The 26581-nt window shown below is 39.4% G+C and overlaps 1 protein-coding gene across 1 annotated transcript in view; it reads left to right on the top strand.

Annotated features, from left to right (window-relative positions):
* Nucleotides 1-14255: 14255 nt before the first annotated feature.
* SPOPL (speckle type BTB/POZ protein like) overlaps nt 14256-26581 on the top strand; it is a 34798-nt gene continuing 22472 nt past the window's right edge. The window contains exon 1 of the mRNA XM_065841103.2: nt 14256-14504. The gene's annotated coding sequence lies outside the window, so the exon portion shown is untranslated. The remainder of the gene's footprint in view (nt 14505-26581) is intronic.

Here is a 26581-nt window from a genome sequence, read left to right as displayed (position 1 = left end):
GGTGTTGTGTTACACATCATCACACCAACTCCACTACAAATTTCCTTTCCCTTAAGGTTTTTTACCTTCTCACTTTAGTAGGATAATTTGCTTAATTCTGTATGTGTCCATTTCTTGAAAGCTCTTCAACTTTGGGGAAATTCAAAAGAAACAGAATTAACATCTGTTTTTTTTTTTTTTTTAATTTTCCCCTAAACACTGCCAAAGCATCACCTTCTACTATTTTGCATTAAAATTGCATGAAACTGCTAAATGTGACTTAATGCATCGCTTATGATATTATTTGTGCAAAACTACAAGGACGGTGACTTTAAAAATAAAAGTAAGTTACTGAAAAATAAGGAATAGTAAGCAAGGGTTATGATGGGACCCTGCACTAGCCAATGCTTTTAAACAAATTTATTTAGATGTTCTTCTTACAGCTGGTATGAATGAGCTGTAGTCCTCTGGGATAGGATAGGCTTGTGCAGCTGAACTGGAATAAGGCAATGATACAGTACATGGTATTTGTGGAAAAAGAAGATGCTCAGTATTGACTGGAGTAGGGGGAAAAATGGTAGGAAAGATACAGACTAGAACAGGTGCCTATAGACTGGAATTGGAAGTTACATAAGAGTCCTTAGTTTGTCATTTCGTATCTTGTGAATGCTTGATTTTGCTCTGCTGAAGTAGTTTTTATGCAGCTCTGTGGAGGGATGTGGGGATGTCATCCGTGGAACAGCGGTCTCCACCGATTAGTGTGGAACCGGCAGTAAAGACATGTGGTTTCTATTCCCAGCCTTGCCACTGACAGTACCACTCACTATGAAAGTCACTTCTCTGTTCTTCAGCTTCCCCATTTATAAAACATGAATATTGTTATTTACTTACTTCACAGAAAGTCTCAGTGATTCAGTTAATCAAAATGCTTAGCTGAAAAATAATATACATGAACCTTCCTCAAGGAAAAGAAAATAAAACCTGCATTTAGCACAGTTCCTGACAAAAGGAATCATAACAAGAAGAAAATGAGTCATAAAATGGTCATTTTTGAGAACTTTATCAAACTGCAAAGACTATCATCCATGACAGCATGTTAGAACAGAGTTCATGTGAAAGTACAACCCTACAGATGATCACAGACAGGCATTGAACAGGCAGCCGCCAAGGAAGTTGTGTTTGTACTGAATCATTCAACCAGAAGACACTGTGTTCTTCTTCAGTTTTATGCAAGTCATGTCAGAGCATGATGAGATTCTATCAGTTCTTGTGTGCTGATGTAGATTTCTCATGAACAAGGAAAACTTTCAAGTTAAATCAACATATTTTAAGTCAGAGGTTGGTAGAGTTTTTCATTAGCTTTAAAACTAACTTGTTGTGTACGGTCTTATACATATTCTCCTTGCTAGAGAGATGATAACCTCTCAGCTGTACTGTATTATTTTTTCTAATGAGATCCAGTGGGCCTGGATTCCACCACCATACAGTATGGGCTATCATCTGCAGCCTGGAGGTCCCATTAAAGCATGGATGCCTCCTCACTTCATTCTACATGACGTTTTAATTTTGAAGAGAGAAATAGTATAAAACACAAAATTGAACTAATGAGGTACTCCAACGCTTGGTTTGGATTTATATGGTTGTTTTTTGGTAGTATGTAGAGGATTAGAGTTGGATGACGTATTTCTGATATTTGAAGAGAGGAAAAAAACAACTGAACTAAAAAGGTTTATAAATTCTTAGATAAAATGATATATGATTCATTTGAAGGCATCTCTCTACAGTTCAGAAGCTGTCCTATACTGTGACAGACTGAAAAACTCCAGTACAATTTGTCTTTTCAAGCTGTCCCTGAAAGAACATTCTGGGGGAAGTTTTTCAAGTGCAGAAACATGTGCTGCCTTCTTAGTTTTTAGTTTATATCCAAGCTACTGAACTGAGAACATTTTCTATCCTGTCAGTTTTAATGTTTGTCAGTCTACTTTTATAATTGTGTCACTTGTGAGATTTTTTTAGAACAGAGACTGGTGTTTGTAAAGCTGTGAGGTGTGAAAGTACCACAGTAATTCACAGAGAGCTTTGTTTTCATAAACATTTAAAAACAGAGGACTTGCAAACTCCGGTTCTCCTACACAGCTTTGTAAACTCAGGCTTTGTCCCGTCTCTCATGTGGAAAGCAGAATCAGTTCTTTATTCCACAGCAGTGAATTCTGCCCACCACTCACTTTCAAGGCACATTTTTTCATTACTGTGGTACATGTTCCTTGATTCACTTGGTCAAACACTTATGTATTTGCCAAAATACTGAACGGAACAAAAGTTATTTGTGATTTCAAGTCAAATTTTGTTTGGGTATGTCTAAATAAAATGGCAGATAATGAGAAAAGTCAACATGGTTTGGAACAGTAGAAACATTCTGTGACTATGTTACACAATTGCTTAGTTTTGGCTTTTCATTAGGAAACATTTTTAGAAATCATTTTAAAATAAAATTAAAAGTAGGGGAAAAAGAAAGATTAAAACATGTAACTTGATTTTAGGGAAAAAAGTGAAACATTTCTATGGTGGGAGATCTATTCAGTCGTTTTGGGAGGCAGTATTCTTGGAAGGACATTTCTGTGCCAGTTATTAAAAAATTCAGGCTATATAACACCTCGTGAGGAATTTTTTTTGATAGCCAGTCCACAGGTCTTGCAATACTCAAGTTCTCTTTGCATGTTGCTTATCCGCGTTACTGGAATAAAGTTGCAGCTCTGCCCACCAGCCAGAAACCAAGTTTTTTACTGGTCTTACAGCAAAGTGGCAAAAATAGCAGCCAGCTTTTTCTGGATAATAAGTGTGCATATGGAGAATCTTGGAGACAATCTTGTCACACAACCTGTGGGTTTTTTTTGCAGTCTCTATATGTGCTCGCATGTGCTTCAGCTGTCATTTCCTTTGGGGAACAAACACTGGGATACTTCCTTTGCCCACACAACTCTCAATAATCTTTTGAGGCAAGGCATTTTACTTCCTGCCTTTTGTCTGTTTTCTCTACACTGAACCGCAATGTCTGCTTTCTCAGATATTGTCTGCCTATTCTGCTTCCCAGGCCCTTTACCTTGAACTTTGTATTTTTTCTGCATCAATGGCTATTAACGTTTTGAACCTTTACACTCTACCGCCCCATTCTGTCTCAGGTCACAGTTCTCATCAGACACTTATTACTCATTCCAGTATTTCCGGAGTTATTCCTATGAGGAACACCGATTTTTCTCTTCCAGCATTGTCCCTAACTGCTCCCAGGAACCATTCTGGCAGTTCTGTACTCTGAAGTCCTGAGGTCAAGTGCTTGGACGCATCACTTATCTGTACAAATGTGTTTGCACAAACCTCCACTCTTCTTTTATATATATATTTTTTTACTTTTTCTGAAAGTCCTGTTGCGTATCTGTCCTCTATTATTCAGTGTACAGAGAGAAGAACAAGTAATATTGATCATTCAGTAACTGAAATACCTGATAAAGAGGTTAATGGAATGTAAAAATGCTTTCTATCTATTTCAAAGAAAACTATTGATAGACTGACCTTTTTAATTAAGCCAACAGAAACACGATGTTACCATCTACATTTTTCATAAGTAAATGTATTTGCCACTGATGAGGAACTCTCATGAACTACTTTTTTTTTTTAAGATCCTTCTGTGTTTGTTTATTTAGGTAGAAAAGAGACACATTTCCAAGACCTTGTAAAAGCATTTGAGACAAGGTACACATGGTTATGAGTTAAGACCTATCCACCTCTACACACATAGGTAATCAAGGAACTAGAAGCAAGTAAAAGGCAATATTAACTGACATAAACACTTGTCAAGTACAGGGGAATTCTTTCTCTTCACTGGAAAAACAGATCATATTGTTAATAGTTGGGACCCACTAATGAAAACAAATCTTAGAAATTACTTATCTTCATTGTATCTTGGCTGACTGTTTAAAGTCTGCCTCGAATGAACTTTCATGTTAGACATTTTAAAAGTCAATCTGCCTGTTGAAAACATCTTCTTTAGGCTTTCTGCTTTCTCAGACACTTCTGTGGAAGTTATTTCTACAGACAAAGATTAATTTTCCCTCACTTTCTATGCAGCTGTTCTGACAAAGGTATCATACCAACACAGAGTTTCCCTCACTGTTCTAGGCTTTGGGTTAGCCTGTAACGCCAAGGTACCAATGTAAGTGAAACATCTTGTGCTTGCATAAAATCTTTGAAATAAAACCTGATTTATTTATTAGCAATACATTATTTTGGCCAAGTGTTACTGTACTTGACATGAGAATTATCAAATGAAAGTCTGTGGTCTGCATTTTGCAGGTTAATCCCATTTATTTCCTCCTAACTTGGAAAGACAAGTTATTTTCTCAGGACCAGGAATAACACTTTGGAAAGCATCCGCTTTTATAGGTTTCTTCATGTTAGTCAAAATATGACACCATAAACTGTTTTCAGCATAGGTGACAGATATTTAAATTGTAGATGGGAGTTTTTTCTCCAGTGTGTTTTGAGTTTTTTGTTTTGTTTTGTTTTCCCTCTTGAAGCAAACTAACCACTTGCATTCAGGTGCTCAAAGAGGCTTCAGAGAAACGATGCTGATGATAGTATGTAGAAAAAAATAATCTCAGTAAAGGTTGATGAAGCTTTGTCAGCAAAGACTGACCAAAGCACTAAAACTAACTCATTCTCTATCCAGACGTTATAGAAAACTCATTCATTCTCTATCCAGACATTATGGAACTCGTAGACTTTTTCACAGAGCACTGGATGAAAAATTAGAACAGTCTTCTAGAACAACAGAAAACCAAAGCTACAAATCTAAGGTATTCCAAAAGACACTTTGGTTAACTGGAGTTATGTGTTGTGCCAATTGATCTCTGTTTCTTTCTTGCCAGGTATTGTTTCTTGCCTCTCAAAATAAACGGACCATATTCAGCAGTGACCTTAAAATTACCATTAGGGAGATACGAGTCAGAGAACCTTGGACTGCCTCAAGCCATTCTATGTTTATGAGATCACTGCTTCCTTTGAACTGCTTCATTTTGAGGAAATGCTGCTGTTGTCTTCTGTTACCTTAAAACTTGCAGGACCAAACAGACATTTTAGATGACAAATCTGATCTTTGACTGTGTTCTTAGAAGACATTTTTTAGAGTTTCAGCCATGATTGCCCGTGACTTTGAGTTAACACACTTCAAGTTTTTATTGGCACTTGAATGCAATTCAAGGCAGTTATCATGGATGAATACATTTAACTTTTTTCTTTTTAATTAGCTACCTTATAAGCTTGTTAAAAACACCTTGAAATACTAAAATTCACAGGACATATAACATTGCAGTTCTCAATTATGGATGTCGCGGTTGAGACAACTGAAGTACAAGATACGTGTCTGGTCTGGTAGCTATCTGGTCTTTATCACAAGGACTCACTAGGGAACTATAATTTACTTTTCTGAATTTAAATACAATATGTTGTAATTGTTTCACAGTGAATTTCTGCTTTCTGCACAAGACCACTACTGAACTAGCTTGTGTACCAGTACGGATAATTCTGCTGGAATCAATAGAGATACTGAGGCACAAACCAGCCACATGAAAAGATCGATTTCTAAATTAAAATATTCAACATAGTCAAAGTACAAAACAAGAAAGAGTCAAGATAAATTAAGCAACTCAACCTTGAGTTGCAAGAAAATTGGGCTTTTAATATATGTATGGGAAAACGATGGAAAATTCTTTTTTAATTAATACATACAAAAAGAAACTCACATGCAAATACGCTGTATCGTGGTGTGTAATTACTGAAAATCTCACGTCTTTCCAAACCAATAGTGTCAATAGTCTGTTTTTTTAAAAAAGAAGCAACTTTCACCTTTTGATACAAGTGAGATTTTGAGCTTGTCTGAGTGTAACATGCAGGAGAGTTTACTATATAATTTTCTTCACCAATTAGCATTTGTGTTATGTACATTTGGTAAAGCAGTTGAAAGCTAAAATCTCGAATGAAATTTGCATCAAATGACATTATTGCAAAATGCTTCTATCACTGTTTTATGTATTTCTTATGCCAGAGAAAATCTGACTCAGAAGACCAGTACTTGCCTTAATCTACCTTTTCCTGACCAGTAATTTTAAGCTATCTACACAGACAGAATATCTCCATCCTGGAGTGGTACACTCCAGTCATATTACATTATTCATCTGAGCTTTTGCCCTAGGAATAGGATACATCCACGCTGGTCTCTCGAATCCCAGAGCCAAAGGAAGCTACTCAGCTTATGAATCATAATATGTCTTGAGATACGAAATGCTTGCCAGAAAGGAGAAACGAACTAAATTAAAGCATCAACAGTGCAAAATCTGTGCTAATGCGAACTACAGTATTTAAAGCACACACTGATATGTAAAAAGGTGTTACATCTAAATAGATTCCAAAATAAATAAAAACGGGTCAGTATTGTCTTAAAATGAAAAGTTGGTTATGTCAAAATTTCAAATACCAAGACTAACTCTATCAGAAATCATCATGGGGCTGTTCTGTGGTCTCAGTTTGGTATTTAGCATTTGTATTGGTATCCTTACAGTAATCCTGAAACGTGTTTGATTTTTTTTCTTGCTTCTGGTATTCAGGATACACTATATATCCTTACTTTTATTCATAACAAACAGTGAATCACTTATTATGCGAATCTCCAATATTTCTTGGAGATGAAATTCAGTGAGCCCGTAACATTTCAGCAACTCAAGAACCATTCTGCTTAGAAGATTTTCAAATAGAAACTTACTGCACAAGTCATGTTATTTTGACTACTATTACACATATATACTATTACACACAGATATATGTAAGTATTGCTTACTATTTAGTGTACCTGGTCCAGTACACTTTTAAATTAACTTTATTTGGAGGAAAGCTGCACCTAATGGTGGTGAATAAAGTTGTGTAAATTATGATTTTGGGTGGATGGTGTAATAAAATTTACAAAAAGCAGCCAGTAGAATGCTTGCAATTCTCAAAAAAAATAAAGGGGGGGGGGAAGTAAATTATGATCAAATAAAATGCTGTTTGACACACAGTAAAAGTATGTTTCATTTAGTGGTTAATTAACCTCTGAATGAATAGAGGTCAACTTAGGTATAAAACATACACACATGAGATTTCAATTTAATATTCCTCCCCAAATCCCTTTTTTTTCCCCATATGTATTATTTCCTACAAAAAATGTACAATAGAGAAAAAGAGAGAATAAGAAAAATACCAAAACAATTTTTGTGAAATATGCAGAATTGAACAAAATAGGCAATTGCATTTGTAACTCATAAATCCACGGGTAAATTATATCAATTGTGAAAAAAAAAAAAATCAGTAAATGTCCAGTATATTTGACAGGTGTAAAATTGGCAATTACTGAAACAACAGTGCTGGTTTATTTTAGTCATTATTAAAAGTTATATATTTAGTGCTCCATGCTAAAAAAGTTAGGTTTGCAATGTATGACAGAATAACTCAGTTCTATAAAATGTTAAGTTAGAAGGGCTATTACTATGCGTAGACACAACCGAGCCAAGTCTGGTTATGAAACTCAAGAGAATGTGAGGAGTATCCATGTTGAAAACTACTCTTGCGAGTAGTATAATTCAGGATTTTGCTTATCAGCTAGGAAGCAGGAGGCCATTTCAAGAGGGAACACCACAGAAATCTCAAAACCAAAGAGGATAATATAGTTCAAAACAACTTGTCCTCCTTACAGTCTGAATTGAGTTGTGTTTTTTTTCCTCTAGATGTGCCTTAGTAAGATGATCTTCATTCAGTGAAGAATCTGTGATTCTTCTGTGAATCTGTTTGCATTCTCACTGAGACAACCGAATTATGTTCAGACAGTGGTTTTATCTGAATTTGTAAATGATGATGTTTAGAGCCCACATAATATTCAGAGCTTCATGCTTGTTCTTCCCTCTATGAAAGTGACTTTTAAAGGCATTTTAAAAGTTACTTGTATTGAAATGAGAAAAAAAAAGGACTGTGTATTTGTTTCATTATCAAATTTATGCATATAAGCTGCAAAGTAAAATTTGCTTTTTATTGTTGCTTTCTGGTATAAGAAGAAACTTCCACACTTTCTGAAACAAAAAGTCTGCAGAAGGGTATGCCCCTTTGCGTTTCATTGCTTTTTGGAGAGCAGAAGGGAGCAGAGGAGGAAAGATTCAGTATTCCATCTAAAAATACAGGATTTGATTTTACTTTTCTTTGGGAGAGGAGAGGATGCTGATTTGTAAAGAACTTAAAAGAAGCTTTCTCATACTTTAGAAAAGAATCTGCTAAATTCACACACACACAAAAAAAATCCGCTTTCCCACTAGAGACTATTATAAAAATTTTACCACATCCAGGAATATATTTGGTTTCCAAGTTACAGCCTGGGAAACCATATTTCTAAAGAAACCTGAACAAAGCACAATGGCTGTTGTAGTTCTTCTTTTAAATTGTATACAGAGCCAACAGTACTGACTCCTCTATTTAGACTGCCCATCACTTCTCATTATGAAAAAAATCTCATTGTACAGATGAGTCGGGGGAAAGGGTTGTTTAATTTTAAAGACCTATAAACATGTCATGATGGCAGCAGGGAACACGAAGTTGGAAACAGCGGTAGCTGTCAGGTATGTGTCTTATTAAGGATATCAAATAATACCACTGGTTTGCCATCTTATTTGTGATCCTCAATGACACTACAATGGTGGTGAAGTAAAGTAGGAAGAACCTGCAACATAGCACACAGTTACACAGTCATAGTTCTGGAGTTCTAGTAAATATGAATACAACAACTTATATCTGCATGAAGTAAAACTAAGGAAAAAAGTGGAAGATTTGTAGAGGTGGATGACTGGAAGAAATCTGGGAATTCTTTTTTTGCAAGAAACTGGTAATAAAGTATTAGAGAACACTGAGGCTGAACTAACCAAAGATGGTCAGCAATTTGCAGCAGGCTATTCTGCAGAAAAAATGATGTCATGGAGTGCTGCAACCAGTCTCCAGTGAGCTTTCTGCCATTATGCATTAACAAAATATCCATAGGAAGATATGATAACCTGCTTTGAAGTCCTTATGATCTATTTTAAGATGCAACAGTGCATACAGCAAACACAGGAAGAGAAACTGAGGGAAAGGTACAAGACAATACAAAGCAAATTCTATTTAATAATTCTTTTTTAATGTTATTAACATATATGCTTCCCTTGAACTAAAATGTGTTGCAAAGCTGATTAAAACGGTGTGGGAAATGTTTGCTTGTCTTGTGAATGTTAGAAAACACCTATGTTTCCACATTTCACCTTTTGCATGAAAATCTTTTAAGTGTTTATTTATTTGTTTTTAATGAAAGAAGAAAAGGAAGCTCCCACAAAATAGGTGCTGAGTTCAGGCAAAGACTGGAAGTCCCAAGTTCAAGTCTCTGTTAAAATTAATGTTTGTTTATACAAAGTATAAACAGGGAAGAAGAGGGAATATTCCTATAGCATAGCACTCAGTGGCTTGCTGGTTAAGGTTTTATCTGTGATGTGAAAGACAGGAGATCAAAAACCTCACTGAATCAGGAAAAACAGACTTGAATCTGACTCACCCAGCACTGGCAGGCTCTTTGCTGTAGCCACTGAAACACCGTTTATTCAGACAATCTCACCTCCTCCCTCAGAAAAAAAACTGTATTTTTGTTAAAACCTTTCTGACAAAACTAGTATATATTTTACAGCGAAGAGTGTTGGTTTCAAAACATTGACCTTTTCAAGTGAAGAGTCATTCTGTTGACATATTACTGAGTAATTTTAGAGCTGTATCACTAACCTGTAAGAAATGAGCTGTTTGTTGTAGCTTCACGGGTTTTGTTATTTTCCTTTTCAGGAGGAAAACCTAGAAGGAAAATGTAAAACGAGTTAGGGTGGGAAAATCAGTCTAAATAGTGCAATGCCTTAACACCATGGAATTTCAAATTCCAAAAAGCAGTTCAAACTCTGAGGCCACTGTATTATCAAAAGTCTAAAACCTTCCCTGCTGAAATTCTATACGCTTTAAAAACTGTCCATAAATGAATCGTGACTCAAATCAGCTAGATCAAGATTTGCATTTATTTAATGAAAAATCACCCGTGTATCTTGGCAGTACATTTGCAATGCTGTCTGTTTGCTCTTTTAAAAGTAAGTAGGGTAGGATAAAATATTATATTAGGGTTTTATCATGATTCCTCCAGAAAGTGCTCTTATTTGGACAACAAACAGCAAAGGAAATGAGAAAGCATGTGACATGAACAGTATTTTGGGTTGTTTGCCATTGATTTTTCTAGCACAAGGTAATAAAAATAGTAACCTGATCTAAAAAAATAGATGAAATTAACATTCTTGTCTTTCAGTTCTTTCAAAAAGTTTATTTTCATTATGTAATCCTGTTGTGAATCTTAAAAAAATGTTATAGCAATGTGCTTATACTTGTGTGTATGTGTATAATGCTTTCTTTCACCAAAAATATCTCAAAGAGGTTTATAATGAATCAGTAATTAGGATACATAACTTCGCTATTGAAATGTGGCTACCAATAGGTAGAGAATGACTTCCACCTTTAATTTCATTTTGCAAATCATTTAAATAAATGTTTACATATGCAACTACTTCCCTTAAATCTGTGGGACTGCTCATATGCCTAATACGGAAAACAATCTATTTTACATGCTCTGAGAGTTAACATCATCATGTCCGGCAGCTGAATTCAGACAGTTCGCCTCATATCACAAAATAGAGGTGAGGAAATCTGGTCAATAACCTAGAATAAATTATCTCTTTCAAACAGAAGCACAGGAAATCTGATATTTAATATATAGTGGACAGAATTTTTATTTTGAAGGGTTTATCTAAGGTGAAAGTCTCAACTGTCTGAAACTTGATCACCCTGGAAGGAGGAAAGACTGTTGCCTGCCCAGACAAGAGAACTTAAAATTTCCAAATATGAATCCTTTTATAACTGTATGTTAATATGCTTCTTTATTCTTTCCAGGTGCATGCTTAAGTAAAATTATTTTATAAAGAAACCCCTAATAATCATTAGACATGGTGTTTGAAAAAGACAGCCTTCACGAAGGGGTCCAGATTGACTGTAGCAGAGGAATAGAATCAGTTGTACTAGATGATTGTGCCACGTTCCTTCCAACTGAAATATTCCATTATTCTATTCTATGCCATTCCATTCTAACATGAGGACTTCCCAGTGAAGGGTGGCAACGTTACTCTGTCCCAGTGGAAGCAGGGCAGAAAGAACATCTACAATGGTGCTTTGCTTCTTTTTCCTTTAACCTCTTTTTTAGATGATAAAGTAACATAGCACCTTCTCCTGAAAAACCTTGAAAAGCATAAATACCCCCAAATTTCTGCCAGAAAGTAGCATATATTGTAAGTGCGTATTTCTGTGGGGCCTCCTGCCTGGTTTGAGAAAGCAAAATCTAGAGCATTCACTCTGGACGAAGGGAAGTTTGGTTCCCCCTCTGGTCTCTGCCAGAATCTTTGTTCTGTAAGTGTGCTTAATCATTTAACCCTGTCTTGTTTTTCTCTACCATTTTCTGTTTGGTCTAATTAGATTATAAACTCTGTGTTTGTCTCATATGTTTTGTAAAATGTCTGGCATAAAGGGCCACTTATCTCAATTGACCCACTAAGTGCTGCCATAATGCAAATTATACGGGTGCATCCTGATGTGACTGTATTTCACCTTAATGCGACATGGGAGGCTGGTTCTGTATGAGGCACTTTAATTTAGCACTGACACGAGAAACGAACTGCTGGTATGAAAACGGGAATGTAAGAGGGAATAGTAGGGAATGGGATTGAACAGTGGATGAAAAGTACAGGAAAATAAATTAAACTTTTGTTAAAACCAACCAGAGACTCCAGATCTGGAAAGTGCTAGTCACTTTACCTGGCAAACATTTGCATGCCCTACTGTAGCATTTGCCCACACACACAGAATATTATAGATCTGAGGGTGAGCAAAAGAACTTTTAGCCCAAGGGATGCATGAGCCGTAATCTCCCCTTTTGTCTGCTGACAAATATGCGTTTTTCACAGCTTTTGCTAATGAACCATCTTTGCAGACTTTCTCTAGAGTGGGATTTAAGGGAGGTGGCAGTTAGTTACGATATATGAAAATTCACTTGGCTCATTGATTTCCCTATGTGCTAAGTTACTCTTTGTAAATCATTAAGATTCCTGTTACAGACTCTTCAATAACAAGTAGGAATGCACCCCTCACTTCCAGTAGAGACTGAATTCCGTCTTGTGAAAGAATGGACATTCTTCATTTCCCATTTGCAACAGCATCTCCAAGCACTGAACTACTCAGCTTGCAATACCAAGAATTCTGACAGTTTGTGTTCTACTTGGGTCTCATAAAACCACAAAGTTGTACTGCGTTTTACTCCTAAGTGGTGAGCCATATAGAGCATAACAGCCTGGTCCTACTCCAAGAATGTTGTTCAGCTAAATGAGGTAAGTCCTGGCTGTGGCTGTAACACTATCATCTCCTACAGGGAATTGGTATGAAAAAGACTCCCATCAAACAAAAAACACTGAGCTATCTGGAAATACAGCACAATGTTGGACTGGTTCCTGAAACAGTTCTGAGTGAACCAGTAATACCATAAGCAGCATGGCCCCGTCAGTGCAGTTTTTCTCTGCAGGATGAATTATCCAGGGCACTGGGCCTCACTAATGCAGTTGTATTGATTGTGAGACCTTGCTAGCTTGAGTATCGTTACTCAGCACAATGCTGTGTGTGTGTATTCTTAGCGCCCATTCTCAAGGCATGCAATTGTGTCACTGAGTCTTGATTGCCGCCAAAGATGATTATTTTCCTTAAAGCTCTGCCTTTAGAAAACAAACAAAAAAACCAACCAAGCCCAAACCCAAAACATACTGCTTAAGTTTTATTTCCAACCCTCCACAAAGAAGTTTGCAGCACTCTATGTGGAATTTACAATTATAACATCATTTATTGTTAGAAGCTACTAGGAAGATATGTCAATGATTTAGAGAAATTCATTCTACCTGGGCTAAGGGAAACAGATCTGAACAACAGCTCTCCAAACTGTTGGGTGGTGAACACATGTAAGAGGGAAATGAAATGCCCAGCCAGGGAGTTCTTCAGAGGAGGATTCAGAGCCCACACCCGGGCCAACGAGGAGCATGGGGCAGATCTGTGCATCAGGTGAGGGGCTGAAAACCCAACATCAGCACTGGATGTGGGGGAGTAGTTATGGAAGGGCCGTTCTTTTCAGGTCCCAATACCTGGAGCAGATCACAGAGTCACAGACTGGCTGGGGTTGAAGGGACCGGTGGAGATCATCCAGTCCAACCCCCCTGCTAAAGCAGGTTCACCAGAGCAGATCACACAGGAATGTGCCCGGGTGGGTTTGAATGTCTCCAGAGAAGGAGACTCCACAGCCTCTCTGGGCAGCCTGGTCCAGGAAAGAAGTTTCTCCTCAACTTCAGATGGAACCTCCTGTGCTTCAGTCTATGCCCATTGCCCCTCATCCTGTCATTGGGCACCACTGAAAGGAGTCTTGACATCCTCTTGACACATGCTCTCGAGATACTTATAAACATTGATCAGATCCCTTCTCAGCTTCTCTTCTCCAGGCTGAACAGACCCAGCGCTCTCAGTGTCTCTTCATAAGAAAGGTGCTCTAGGCCTCTCATGATCAGATGGAGTTCACAAGTGTCATTTTTATGTTACCTTAATCCGAAAAAAAAAAAAAAAAAAGAAAAAAAGAGTCCTCGGAAGACCACCATCGGCCCCGCAGCGTGAACCACTCGGTAACCAGGGGTACTGACCAGGCACTTGCTCCACGGGAGCACTTCCCACTGAAACCTCACACGACAAACCCCTGAGCTCCCCCGTCCCGGCACTCGGAGCCTTCGCAGAAGCGCCCCGCCGCCTCCTCACGGACCCTGCTTGTCGCCCCCGCTCAACAGCGACGGCGGGACTGGTGGTCTCTCCGGCCATCTCCTCACGCTCTCAGCCGCACTTGCCCCCGCGCGCCCCAGCCCGCCCAACGGCCGGCCTCGCGCCTTGCCCAACGGCCGGTCTCGCACTCCGCCCGCGCCCAACGGCCGGTCTCGCGCCCCGCCCCGGGCGCCGCGGAGGAGGAGGCGGGGCCCCGCGCGAGGGCCCGGATGGAAGCGGCGGGGCGCGAGGCGGCGTGACCCCTCCCCGCCCGGAAGTGCAGCGGCGGCGGCGGCCGGAGCGGCGGCAGCGGGGTCGTACGGGAGCCGCGAGGTGCCGAGCGCGGGTGAGGGACGGAGGAGCGGGCGGCAGGGGGTCTCGGCGCCGTGCAGCGATGCGGCTCCGCCACCGCCCGGCCTCGCCGCTTCCGCCTCCCGCTGGCCACCGGTGACCGCCACACCTTACCCCACCCCGGCAGTATGAGACCCGCCGCGCCGCCCAGTCAGCGCCGCGCTCCGGTACGTACCGCCCCGGGTTGGGGGGGAGGGCAGCAAGGGAGGCGGCGGGGGCGCTGCCGGGTGGCGGGGAGGCCTTTGTTGTGCTCTGCTCTGCCCTGCCCGGCGGGGCGGGCCCGGGTCCCCTTGCCCGGGGCAACGGCCCTTCCCCCGCCTTGGCTCTGGCGAAGCCTCCCGGCCCCGGAGCCGGTGCCGGCCTGGAGGGGCTTGTGACCGGTGTTGTCCCCACGTATGTAATCCATACCTTGGACAGGACGCGCTTCGTAATGGGCTCTGCAGGCCCTGGCATGAGCGCTCTCAGCACTCCCACAAAACAACCCCATACGCTTTATTTTCCGCGTGCGTTCTTATTATCTCAAACTGCGATGTGACAGTTTGTTTGGGGAAGTTCTCGTCTTGTCATGAAAAAAAGGGGGCGGGGTACTGGGCTCCTTTCTTTGGGCTGTGGCAAACTTTGGAGGACGCTGTGGCAGCGGGTGAATAATGTTGCGAAGCTCCCGGTTGATTCACGGGTTCTGCGCGCACCATTTCCTACGTGGTCAGGAAGTGGAGTTGACTAACCCGGGTTTGCACCTGGTGATGTCATCCGAAATTCGCTGGGGTCCTGTGAAATTTGCGTCATTTTAAAGCAGTTTGAGGGCAGTAGTAGCTGAGAAGGAGCATAAAGAATGGCTAAAAGCAAAACAAAACAACGTGAGTGCTGTTGATGAGTTCACAATATTTTTTTAACTGCAGTGTACTAGAAATCAACAGTTTATTTTGAAATATACCTTTGCGTTGTGAAGATACTCTTACCTTGTTTTCTAAAATGGTGTTAAAGGCTATAAAAATAGCATTTGAACAAAAAGGATTGTTTCTAACCTCCTGCCAGGAAGAACAATCTATGAGAGTCAAGCTGGGTCATTCCTTATTCTTATCAGTTCTGCAGGATGCATTATTCTGATAACTATCCCATATGGTTGGAAGAATTTGTACCACAGTGGTGCTGGAGCTGAGCCATTTGTATGACTGCCAAAGCATTTTGTTTAACTTTTTTTTTTTTTTAGAAAAGGTTTTGTTCTTTTTTTCCATTTTTACTGAAAAAAAATTAATATTATTTCTGGAAATAAAAATTCTTTCTTAGAGGGACAGTTCTCAGTCACTGTCACTTCTGAAGGTATTTTACCTGACTTCTCTGGGCCTTCTGGCATGTGTGAGTAGGACAAACATAAATGTTTGTGGAGGATTTCCAGTGTGTGTGTAGGATTTTTACCCCACTCTATAAGGGGATATTTGCTTGGGAAAGGGAAAATAACTTTTAAACAGTATGTGTTTCATACATAAAGCTGCAAACATGGCAGGGTTTGGTGTATCACCAGAAACTACTTTTAACTCTCTTCTGGAAACCTGAGATTTTAAGTGTCCAGAAATATCCTTGGTGTTATATTGCCTTGAAACAGCTTTCTGCCAAACTTTTAGCTTCAGTACTCTGCAGTCTGCTTTTAAACTGTCAGTGAAAATAAAGAATTACATTCTGAGCTTGCATAGGCGTTGTGAGCTACTTGTTGCTATTGAAAACTTATATATGCTATAGAGAAATGTGAAATGAACTTGAAAAGCCACCAGGTTTTTTCTGGCCTAATCACTGATTTCAGCTGTCAGTGCGTATTGCTTATAGTTCTTGGGTGTTCAGTCAAAATCACATATTACAAAACTATTTTACCTTTTTCTGTATGTGGTGTTTATCTCTTAGTTTTTGTGCCTTTGAGAGCACCTAAACATAAACATACAGGAGAGAGAATTAAACCAGTTGTCATTAACAGCAGAAGTTCAAGTGGAAAAGAAATAGCTGAGGGCAGTAGTAGATAGTGGAGACTGACACACAGATCTCATTGTTTTCTTTTCTTATTCATTCTTCCTTAGTTTTGCCTGCATTTGTTTCTTCCCCACTCTTTCATATACAGTTTCTTCACATCTACCTTATCTGTGCACTTTTTTCTTTCTGCATCTTATGCCCTTGTAGAAATGACTGTAGATAGAAATTTGTCCTGTTGATTTTGTTTCCAGGTTCTGGTGTGTGCTCAGAGCCATTTTGGTCTGGGTTTTTGTTGTTGTGCGTTTGTTTTTGTTTTCATGTTGATGACAAGTGGATGTTTGTGGTATTTTTTCCATCAGCTTTTTGTGACAGACTTATATGGGCATTTCTGACTCTGTGAAGGGCAGTCTATGGCATGCTGCTTCCTGTGTATTTGGCAAAACATGGTTAAGAGTAAGGAAATCTAATTGAGATTGTTGCACTCAATAAAAGCAGTAACCTTATACTTGTAATCATGAGATCCTGTGAACTTCAAAATACTGTGGTGTGAATCAAAAGAAGACTTTGAAAGTGTCACTGTCATTCCCCTCAGTCTTTTTTTTTGTTTGTTTTTCTTAGCTCTTCCCTCACTAGATATGTTAAAGCACTTTGGCTTCTTAAGAGCCACAGTTCATGTTTCTGTAACAACCTCCGTCAAATCAGCTGATGTGCCATGCAGTCATATAGTGACAGGGCAGCAAAACGATATACTGGTGATAAATGAACCTGTGGGAATGGTGTAGTTCCAGAAGGCCATGAGCATGTGAAGCTGGGGGGACAGGGCAGCCCTCTCCTGACTCTGTGGTAATCATCAGACTGGGGGGGAAGAGCAGCTGGGCAGCAAAACGGGCTCCGTGTTTTGTCACATGTGCCCTGAGCCCTTCATTTTTAGGACAAAATAGAAGGCCCTTGCCTCAGCACTTGTCGGATGCCTGCTCCATCCCGGCACGGATGTCCTCTGCAAGAGGCTTTCATACCTTGGCTCTTGGTTTGCTTTCTTCCCTTTGCAAAATGCATGCATATTCACAGGAGGTTTCTTCCTTGCTTTGATTTCTGGAGCAACTTTCTTGTTTATGTCCTTATGGCGCTTTGCTTCTACTACTTCTTGTCCCACCAATGTCAGAAGGACTTGTATTGAAGCTGTCCTTTCAAATGGAAGTAGGAAATCTCACCTTCAGTTTGTGCTTAGTACTTGGGAGGAGAGTTGTTGCAGCTGTGTGAGGGGTGAAGGTATTTTCATCGTGGCACTTTAGATGCCATAGTAGTTGCTACTGAGAGGAGACCCTCACTTGCCCTAGTTCAGTGAGTTTCTTAAGTAGTATGTATACTATATTATAGAGTGTGTATGGTGTTGCATAAATGTTTCATTTTTGGGTTAATGTTTTAGCTGTTCAGCTTGTGTGGTGAGGCTGAATTTTGGCAGGAGTATATGTTCAATGTTGGAGTAAGCTTAAGCAGAAAATTCCTCAACTTTCATGGTCACGTTTTACCTGAGTTTAATAGCTTTCCAATGTGTTTTTTGGTAACCTGATTTAAAAATATTCTTTGTCAGCTATAAAGGTGTTTTAGTGTTCTTTACAAGGAATTGCTTTGCAAGCGTACATGTATCTAAGTTGTTGTGATCAGTGTTTGCATATAGCATTTAGGAAATGCAGTGGAAAGTCAGATACGCCTTCAGCTGATTCAGAAACTCATTGGCGTGGAATAATCTAGAGAGCTCACACATACAAATTCCCTGAATTAAATTACTTATCCTTGATACTGCCTTGTATCTCCCAAAAGCTATTATTTGATTTTTGTGAAAAATTCTACATTTGCCAGTTTTCATTTGGTTACTTGTCTTTTACTTTCTGTGGAAATAATCAAAATAGGTGACATAAACCAAGTGTAAAATGTTATTTCCAGAATTTGACAGTTGCTTTAATGAAAAAGGTAGTTTCTTTTCCATGGTGCTTGTTCAGAGATGAAAGATGGACTAAGTGATTTCAATATGGGCTTCACATAAAGTTGAATGCTAGGTGAATGGGGAGAAGCATTTCTGTGTTGAGTTCTGAACTCTCTAAAAACTACTGCTGTAAGTAGTTGTAACCTTTTTTATTTATTTTTTTTTTTAAGCATTGGAAATGTCTAGTGTACTCTTCCTTGCTTTCATTGCTAAATATATAGAATGAAGTTGGTGGGTCTTACGAGCACTTGCAAGATGTTAATTTACTTCTTGTGTGTCTGCGAATGTTTAATTAAAAACAAAAAAAGTCTCAAAACCCCCAATTTTAGATCTCAACTCACTTAGCTGTTAAGCATTATCTGAAGCTCTAGTTTGATGTTCTCTTGCGGTAGGATTGCTGTGAAATAGACAGCTGCTTAGCCTTTAAGTGGTGGTACTTTATCAATCGAGTGGTGAGCAGTTGGTGTCGGTTCCATCCACCTCACTTGATGTGACATTTGCTCTTTGCACTATATTGTGACTTCTTAAGTAGTTCAAAGGTGAATTTATCATTTGATGTGTAATTTAACTGGCAGCTCTATGGAAAGAAAAAGCAATTGTGTGTGAGGGAGGATGCAGTGGAGTAGCTCTTGGTGTAGTCAGTGCTGCTGCTCCTGGAGTAAACATCTCCAGCAGTTGGGAAACTTCTGAAGTTCATGGGGTGGGAACCTTGTGTTGTGGTACCTGCCTCTCTTGTGTGGTAGTGAGGATCGCTGGGTGACACCTGGGTGCCCAGCTTTCTCTTGACCTCCTTCCTGCTTCTTCCTTTAATGTTTGTCCCCTCCCAAGAGCTCACTTACCAGTTGGTCAAGTCACTTGCAAAATCAATTCATAAGTAGTGTTATGAATGGAGATGAAGGCAATGTGGGGGGAGAGCGATGACTTGCACTTGATTTCCCTCAGATGGCTTGTTTTGTTGTGTATTAAATGTTAGGAAAATTAATTAGACTTGGGTGTCTCTAAAAGGGTTTGGGGTTAGTTGAGTCAGCTGGCGCTTCCTGAACAACTGAAATTACTTGTAGGTGCAGAACTCTTTCTGGCCTGAGGAGCAGCTGGTATAACTTTCTCCTCTGGTGTCATACTTTCTGGTTCTCTGTTCCATATTGACTTTTTTCTTTGGAAAACTACTTCTCCTAAAAGTTTTAATTTTCCTGGCATTCTTTGTTCATATTCAGTTTCTAATTGGTGGATCTGTTTTCTCCATCAGCATGGCCCGTAGCCTGTGAAGGACAGCCAATTTCAATATACAGAGTTTAAGTAAAAAAATCACTGGTTTAAGTTGAAATAAAATCTAAAATCATTAGTCATTTGTTGCTTTGAGTGCCTAATGTATTGGTATAATGATTCAGATCAGTTAGCTAGTAATTTCTTAAAATTCTTCAGAAAAGACACTTGTTTACTGTCTGCAGCATTTAACACAATAGGGCTCTGAATTACTTGATTTGTAGACATTACCTCAGCAACAAAACAGCACTCCTTGGTGGCAGTTTTTCTTGAATTTAGAAACAGATGGATTCCTTGTTAACTGAGTTTAATTTCAGAGTCACTTGTTCTTCATCAGAAACTCTCAAAGATAAAATCAGAACTGTTTTGTAATGAATTTAGATAACAAGTTCTTAATATAGTTTGCTTCAGCTTCTGGGATGAAGCAATATGTAATGATAAAATTAAACTTTAATGCCTTTTTATTAACATTGTAGGTACCTGTGGTCCCACTGATATTTACATATCAAATTGAATAACTGTTTTTTTAACAGAGGACAAAATACAGTCATTTCAGTGTCTGTGGTGTGTGTGAAGTTAACTGCAGCGATTATTTGCATATATCTGGATTTGTACCTCTTTTTAGGTATGTTTTCATGCTTTTGGAAAGTTCTTACAGTCTGGATGAACTCATTTAAAGACTTGAGTCATATTATTTCAGTTCTGGAAATGTTCTCCTAGAAACCAAATTTTCTGAAATCTCTAGCTGCTTTGGGTGATTTTTAGGTTAATATAACACATTGCTGTACTGACTGTCGGAGTTGGTGTGATCTTACTGTTAGGTCTGGTACTGTGTTTGGCATATGGTGGTTTCAGAGGAACAGAATATATGAAATCTAGTTTCAATGTTTTTTTTTTTTAATCTCCCTGCAGAATATGTCGAGGTAGATTTTGCTCATCATATGCATATAGCAAACAAACTTCTAAAATTAAAAACTGCAGCAGAAGGGTATTTGTGTTGTAAAAGGTGATATAGTTAATAAGAAAGTTCTTATACTGAGAAAGTTTGCATAATTACATTTTTGCAAGTTTTGCACTGGGCAAGTGGTTGATTTGAGGGGAAAAAAATTACAGTGAATACATCTGGAAGATTTGAATTAATACTGTTACATCCCATGAGTGGAGTTCCTGTCTTGCTTATGGCAAAAGGCACGTTATCAATGATGTTTTCCTTAAGTGTGTTTGTTCCCTTTAAAAGGGGGGGGGGGGGGGGGTGGAAGCATGGCATAAGTAGAGGTGTGATAAAAGCTTATGTAGGCAGTAGTCTGCTCAAAATTTGTATATGGTAGACTTTGTGTCCAGAGTTAGATACTGTAATTATTTATATTAATAAGGTTTTCAAGCAAAATCAACCTTTATCCTGTAGTCAGTAGTTTTGAATATTGTTTTATAGACCAGGCATCATTTTTAATAATTTAAATCCCAGTTGTGTTGGGGAATGTGCTGTCCCCTCCAACAGCTGTGAGACGCTGCTCACCGAGTGCTGAGAGGAAAAATACATGGCAGTAGCATCGCTAAATGTATTTTGTCTGGGTTACTAATAAATTATAGTGTCTGAGCCTTCACAGAGGTTTTTAGTCGCTTGTAAAGATGGGCGCATCACTTGGTGTTAGCTGACTTCTTGATTTCCTGCTATTAAGTTGCATTTTTTCCTTCTGTTTGTTTTTCTCTTTTGTGAAAGCAATTTTCTGTGGCTGCACCACAGGCATCGCACTGCGCAACGTTTGAGGCGGCCTTGTCGGGATGATCACAGCAAGGTTCCATCTCCTGGGGATGGAGGCAAAAAACCAGCAGACTTGCAGCTGCTTTTTGGTCTGCATTGTTTGGCAGCACCGACGATAAAACCACATCTATTTATTTGCCATAGCCAGTGGAGGACTTTGCAAGCCTGATCGTGCTAGAGTATCAGCAAAGCAAGGAGGGATATTTGGCTTATTCAAGCATAGATGTTGGTGGGTGATTGCCTGGGGGTTCTGCAGCCCGGGCAACCCATTTTTTGGAGGCAGAACTTCTGCAAACAAGGCAGCCGATTGCAGTAATGGTTCATGGTGTGGTGGTTTGTGGAGCATGTTGCTGGCAAGAGCTTCTCGAAGGTGATGGAAGCACCTTTTATAAAGAGAGTTTGGTCTGATAGAAGTTACTGCCTTTTATCAGCCACGTTGGTTTTGTGAAACTGAAATCTGATTAACCATGCTTGGATTAGCCAGGCCACCCTGACAGCCCCTACACCAAGGTGTTTGTGTTGTGTTTGCCTTGCTCTTGTTTTTAAACTTCAGTAAAACAATTGGCCTTTAGAGGAACAAACTGATGGCATAAGGGCATGGGGGGAGTGAACAAATACCCTGTTCAATCAGGTGTGAGTAAAATTTTACACACTCACACCTTGGTAACTAGGGCTTTTTGCAAGATAGCATTTTCCCTATAGTTTGGACTATGGTATTAGGCCTCAGTTCTAACCCTCAAAGAGTTTGCACAGGTTTTGTCAAGCGAGCAGGTAATGTGTTAGTATTTGGAGACAGGCATCTGGCAGGGGAGTGGGGTGTGGGGTGAGCTGCGCCATCCCCTGCTCCCGTTCCCTCTCACCCCAGGTAAGCAGCCTGAGGTTGCAAATCAGAGCAGGGAGTTGTGCAGATGCAACTGCTGGAAAAGACGCAGAACAAGAAGTGGTTATTGCTGAGTAGTCATTTCTTGTGAGGCAGTAAATGGTTCCGTGGGAATGGAAAGCTACAGAAATCTTTTAATGTTCAAACTTAAAGAATTAACCTTTGTGAGAGAATAATGTGAATACTGTTTTTTGGTCTCAGGATTTATTCTTTCTAATCCATAATTTTAGAAGCTTATGGCTACTGAATTTGCTCAACTTTTCTGTCTAGAGAGGCAAGAGATACTTTTAAAGTTTCCTTTTGTCTTGATCAAGCAAGACTGTGCCCTAAGTGGGAAAAGTCTTAGGAAACTGCAAAAGTTTGCATCACTTTTGTTATAGAAAAATGGATCTGAAGCAGATTGTTTTGGAATTGTTCTTAAATGCAAAAGTGTAAGCAAAACAACTAATATCTGGATGTGTTTGAAACAATGGAGTAGGAGAAATTGCGTACTTGTCTTCGAACTTCAGGAAACAGTCTCTGTTGTACTGAAGTTGGGAGTTGAATGGTCCCTTCCAACTCAAGATATTCTATGAACCTCTAGAATTTTCTTTTACCTCTATGAGTGTGAACTGGTTTAGCTGCAGTCCAAGACTGAGATGTCAAGTTTTGCTTGCCTTTATGGCTTTCATCAGCTCTTATATAGCTATAATTCCAGAGATTCCTATTTTGTATTCATCGAAGCCAGTGAGTATGCAGCTCTATCCCTTGACCTACCTCTCTCCCCTAGGGTGTTGTCTGATCAGCTATTGTGGATTGGATTTAATACCCGGTCCACTGAAGTTAGTTCAGTTGCAAGACTGGGTAACCTATCATCGGCTGCACTTTGGTCCATCGACAGAATTGAGGTTTGGGATTTGAAAATCATGTGTAGGTTTTTCTTCTCCATTTCCTAGCTTATAAATGTAGTTGTTCTTTGCACGAAAGTGTAGTAGTCTTTGACTGATCTGTTAAGGGACATAAACCAGACCAGAAATGAGCTGTACCTCCCACAAAATTTCCATGAAGGTGCAACTGTGCACACAAATTTGTCCACTGTTTGCCATGACAGGTAACAAAGTGGCAAATGAATTATCAAAAACTCCTCCTGATAACATCTGTGAGTATGAATTTTTGGCTGCTGAAAGCAGTTGTGCCATTTCGGTGTGAATTTTCCAGGTGCTGACAGTCTGCAGAGGTTAATGAGGAGAGCATTATGCTCCTGTTGCTCCGTACAACTGCTCTGCAACACCTGAAAGCACCTGTCTCCAGAGAATACAGCCCAGTGCTTTCCACAAATCTTATGGATTTCAGAAAAAGAGAAAAACATAACACCCCAAACTAACTGTGATTCTGCTGGAAATGATATTTTTTTTGTTATGATTGAAGTCAACTTTCTTCTGGCTAATACAGATATTTCTGTTTCATGTGCAAGAATGGAAATCGAGATTAGCGTTTTCAATTTGGTGAACTCTTGTGTGTAGCTGAAGTGTTTAGGGAAAAATGTCTTCATTTAATATGCTTTCACATGCCAATGATTTGTTTGAGTAAGAGTAATGGAGTGAAACTAAGGAGAGGAAAAGATCACTTTGGCTGTATACCAGGAAAAAAAACCCAACAGCAATAGATTATTTGAATAGAATAGCTTCCCAAGAGGAATCGTGGTGGAAATATCCATCTTTCAGGTCCCATAAAACTAGATCGGGCAATGAAATTGAAATATGCTGTAAGAAATAATCTTGCGTTTCTTCTCTAGGGAAATGCATAGATGACTCCTGTAGGCAGTGGTCTAGGTTATCTAATAAGAAGCATGATGGGTTTTCTATATTACAGAACAGTAGTGCAAGGCTAATGCTGAGGGATTTTTATTAATAAGCTTGGCTGATGTAAACTTACAATTCAAGCTCTGCTGGGCACTAGGTTTTCTCCCCGCTGAGCTAAAATTCACCTTTGTTTTTCAGAGGCTTAAGATGGGAAAGAAAACTCAGAAAAGCCTGAGAACTACATGTACTCAGCTTTATCATTTTTACAGCTGATAATCTTTCTAATTTTGAGCTTCTGACTTCAATGTTATCAGTCACAGCTACAATACCGTGCCCATGGTGAGAAGTTGGGTGTTTCAGACCTGCTGGACTTGGCCTTGCTGGAGCTTTTCTGCAGGAACCACCTCGAGGATGTGCGCTTTTAAATTCTGGAGTCTTTGTTGCAGCTATTTTGAGATGTCTGTGACCCCGACTGCCTGTCCTGTCTCTGCTGGAGTTTGCTGGCCCTGCAGCAGGGGTGCCAGGGGATGTATACGTAGTTTGTCAGCTGTCATGGTCCAGTCCACGGTAGTATTTTTCTCTGGCTGGAGAGCAGTGCAGAGGGTTATGATTTGACTCATGGTGCAGGTGTTTCTCCTGGCTGGGTGGGAGCTTCCAGCAGAGCTCAGGGATGGCACGGATGAGAGCAGCCACGGCTTGTGATTTAAGCCCCAAAGCCAGTTTAGGTTTGTGTAGGCTTGGTTGCTATTGTGTGGCTCCAGAGCAAACATATACTTAAATAAGCATTTTTAATATGATGTTCTTAAAACAAACAAACAAGAAAAACCCCAACAAAAACAACAAAACCCTTCCTTTTAGCTGTTACAGACCTCTAATTTCTTCAGTAAGTGTCATAGGGTTTTCTTGTGGGTTGCCCAGCTGCTATTTACTTCTACTTGCCCTGAAAACAAAATATTTTGTGTGTTGGAAGTACTACTAATAATGTAAAAATTGGTATATCTTTAACCTGTTGTTTTTCTAGCTTAGTAGTGGTGAATATATATGACTGCAATTGTTTAAGTGTTAGTGATACTATTCACTCAAATGTTGCAGTGATAGGGATGAAATTTAGTAATACTAAACACTATTTAAATTTTCTAGGTATATCATAAGTCTGTTGTCAGAGAAGCAAATGATGATACTGAACAAATTGGAAAACTGCCTAAGCTTAATAGACCTTTCAAGGGTCTGTTATTGTGTTGTGTATCATCCAGCAGAAAATTTAGTTTAATACTTAGCTATATAGGAAATACACAGCAGTTCTTTCAAAAAGATCAATTGTGGAGCCATCCAAATCCTGCTAATTAAGAAACAATCCTATCTTTTATGAAGTTAAGACATTACCTACAGAAAAAAAATCTTAGGAGTTTTTGTGAGCATGATCATATTACAAGGCAAACTCTTAAACAGGAAAAAATGGTAAATTTCTCTCTTCAACTGGGTATTTTTTGAAGTCTTTGAGATCTGGTGGGGAAGATGATGTCTCTTGTGTGGATTTGAGCAGGATTCGAAGCAGTTCGATCAGCCACAGGAGTTTCATGCTGCTGGGTAAGCGTGGCCCAGGTGATGGGGAGATGTTACACAAGTCCTCTGTGACCAAAGAGAAAGGGATTTGGTTTTCTTGGCTCTTCAACAGTTTGGATTTCAGAAGTTGATGCTTCCTGCAAATGCAGAAGTCAGCTGGAGCATTGCTTTGGATGGCAGTGGTACAAAAGTAAACTTAGTCTTGGGCCTTAATGTCTTTCACTTCAGACTTAACCTTTGATCTGGTTTGTTTCCTTCATCTTTAGCTTCATATCTGTGTTCTCTCTCACCCAAGAACTGATAACATAGTGAACCCTAAAGCAATTCAGTATTTTTCCCAATAACTTGCTCAGTAATTTAAAAAACAAAACTGATTGATTTCTTGAATAACAAATACTGATAGATGGCATTATATATAATATATAATAAAATGTAGTATTTATTCAGTGGTGATGGTTTAATGAGAGGAAATAAAATTACTATCTCTGTAGCTAGAGCATGTTTATTTTGAGTAGGTTTTTGGAAAGTGATTTTATTGAATGGAGGTCTTATTCACTTCAGATTTTTTTAAACACCAAATTTTGGCTGTACAATTAGACAAACTGTATTTGGTTTACTAGGAATAAAAAGTTGGAGGAATCAGCGTGTTATTTGCCATTTAACCTTCAGAACGTGATCTTTTATTTCAACCAGTGATGAAATATCAATATTTCCAAATGGGGGGGAAGTTAATTCGTAACAGCTTTGCAGTTTTGAAATGTTCAGTCCTGTTCAGGAAACTACTCTAATCGTTCAAATGGACTGGACTGTGCAATACATGCATGTGGGATTTATTGGCATGGTCCTTTATTTGATTTTCCTTAGAAACTGCTAAATGGTATTAATATTGGTCAGTCTTAGGCAGCAAGTTACTCTTACGTTAGCTGTTAAACACTTGAAGTAGTTGTTGGTTAGAGATGTTTGTTTCAGGTAGGACAGGCTCTGTCACCTCCCTCTGGGACATTATGGAGACCCCGTGCCATTATGGTTGGGAAGTGCACCATGATACGACT

This window comes from Patagioenas fasciata, chromosome 7 (genome assembly GCF_037038585.1).
Source record: "Patagioenas fasciata isolate bPatFas1 chromosome 7, bPatFas1.hap1, whole genome shotgun sequence".
NCBI lineage: Eukaryota > Metazoa > Chordata > Aves > Columbiformes > Columbidae > Patagioenas > Patagioenas fasciata.
This window is presented reverse-complemented; position numbering and strand designations above follow the sequence as displayed.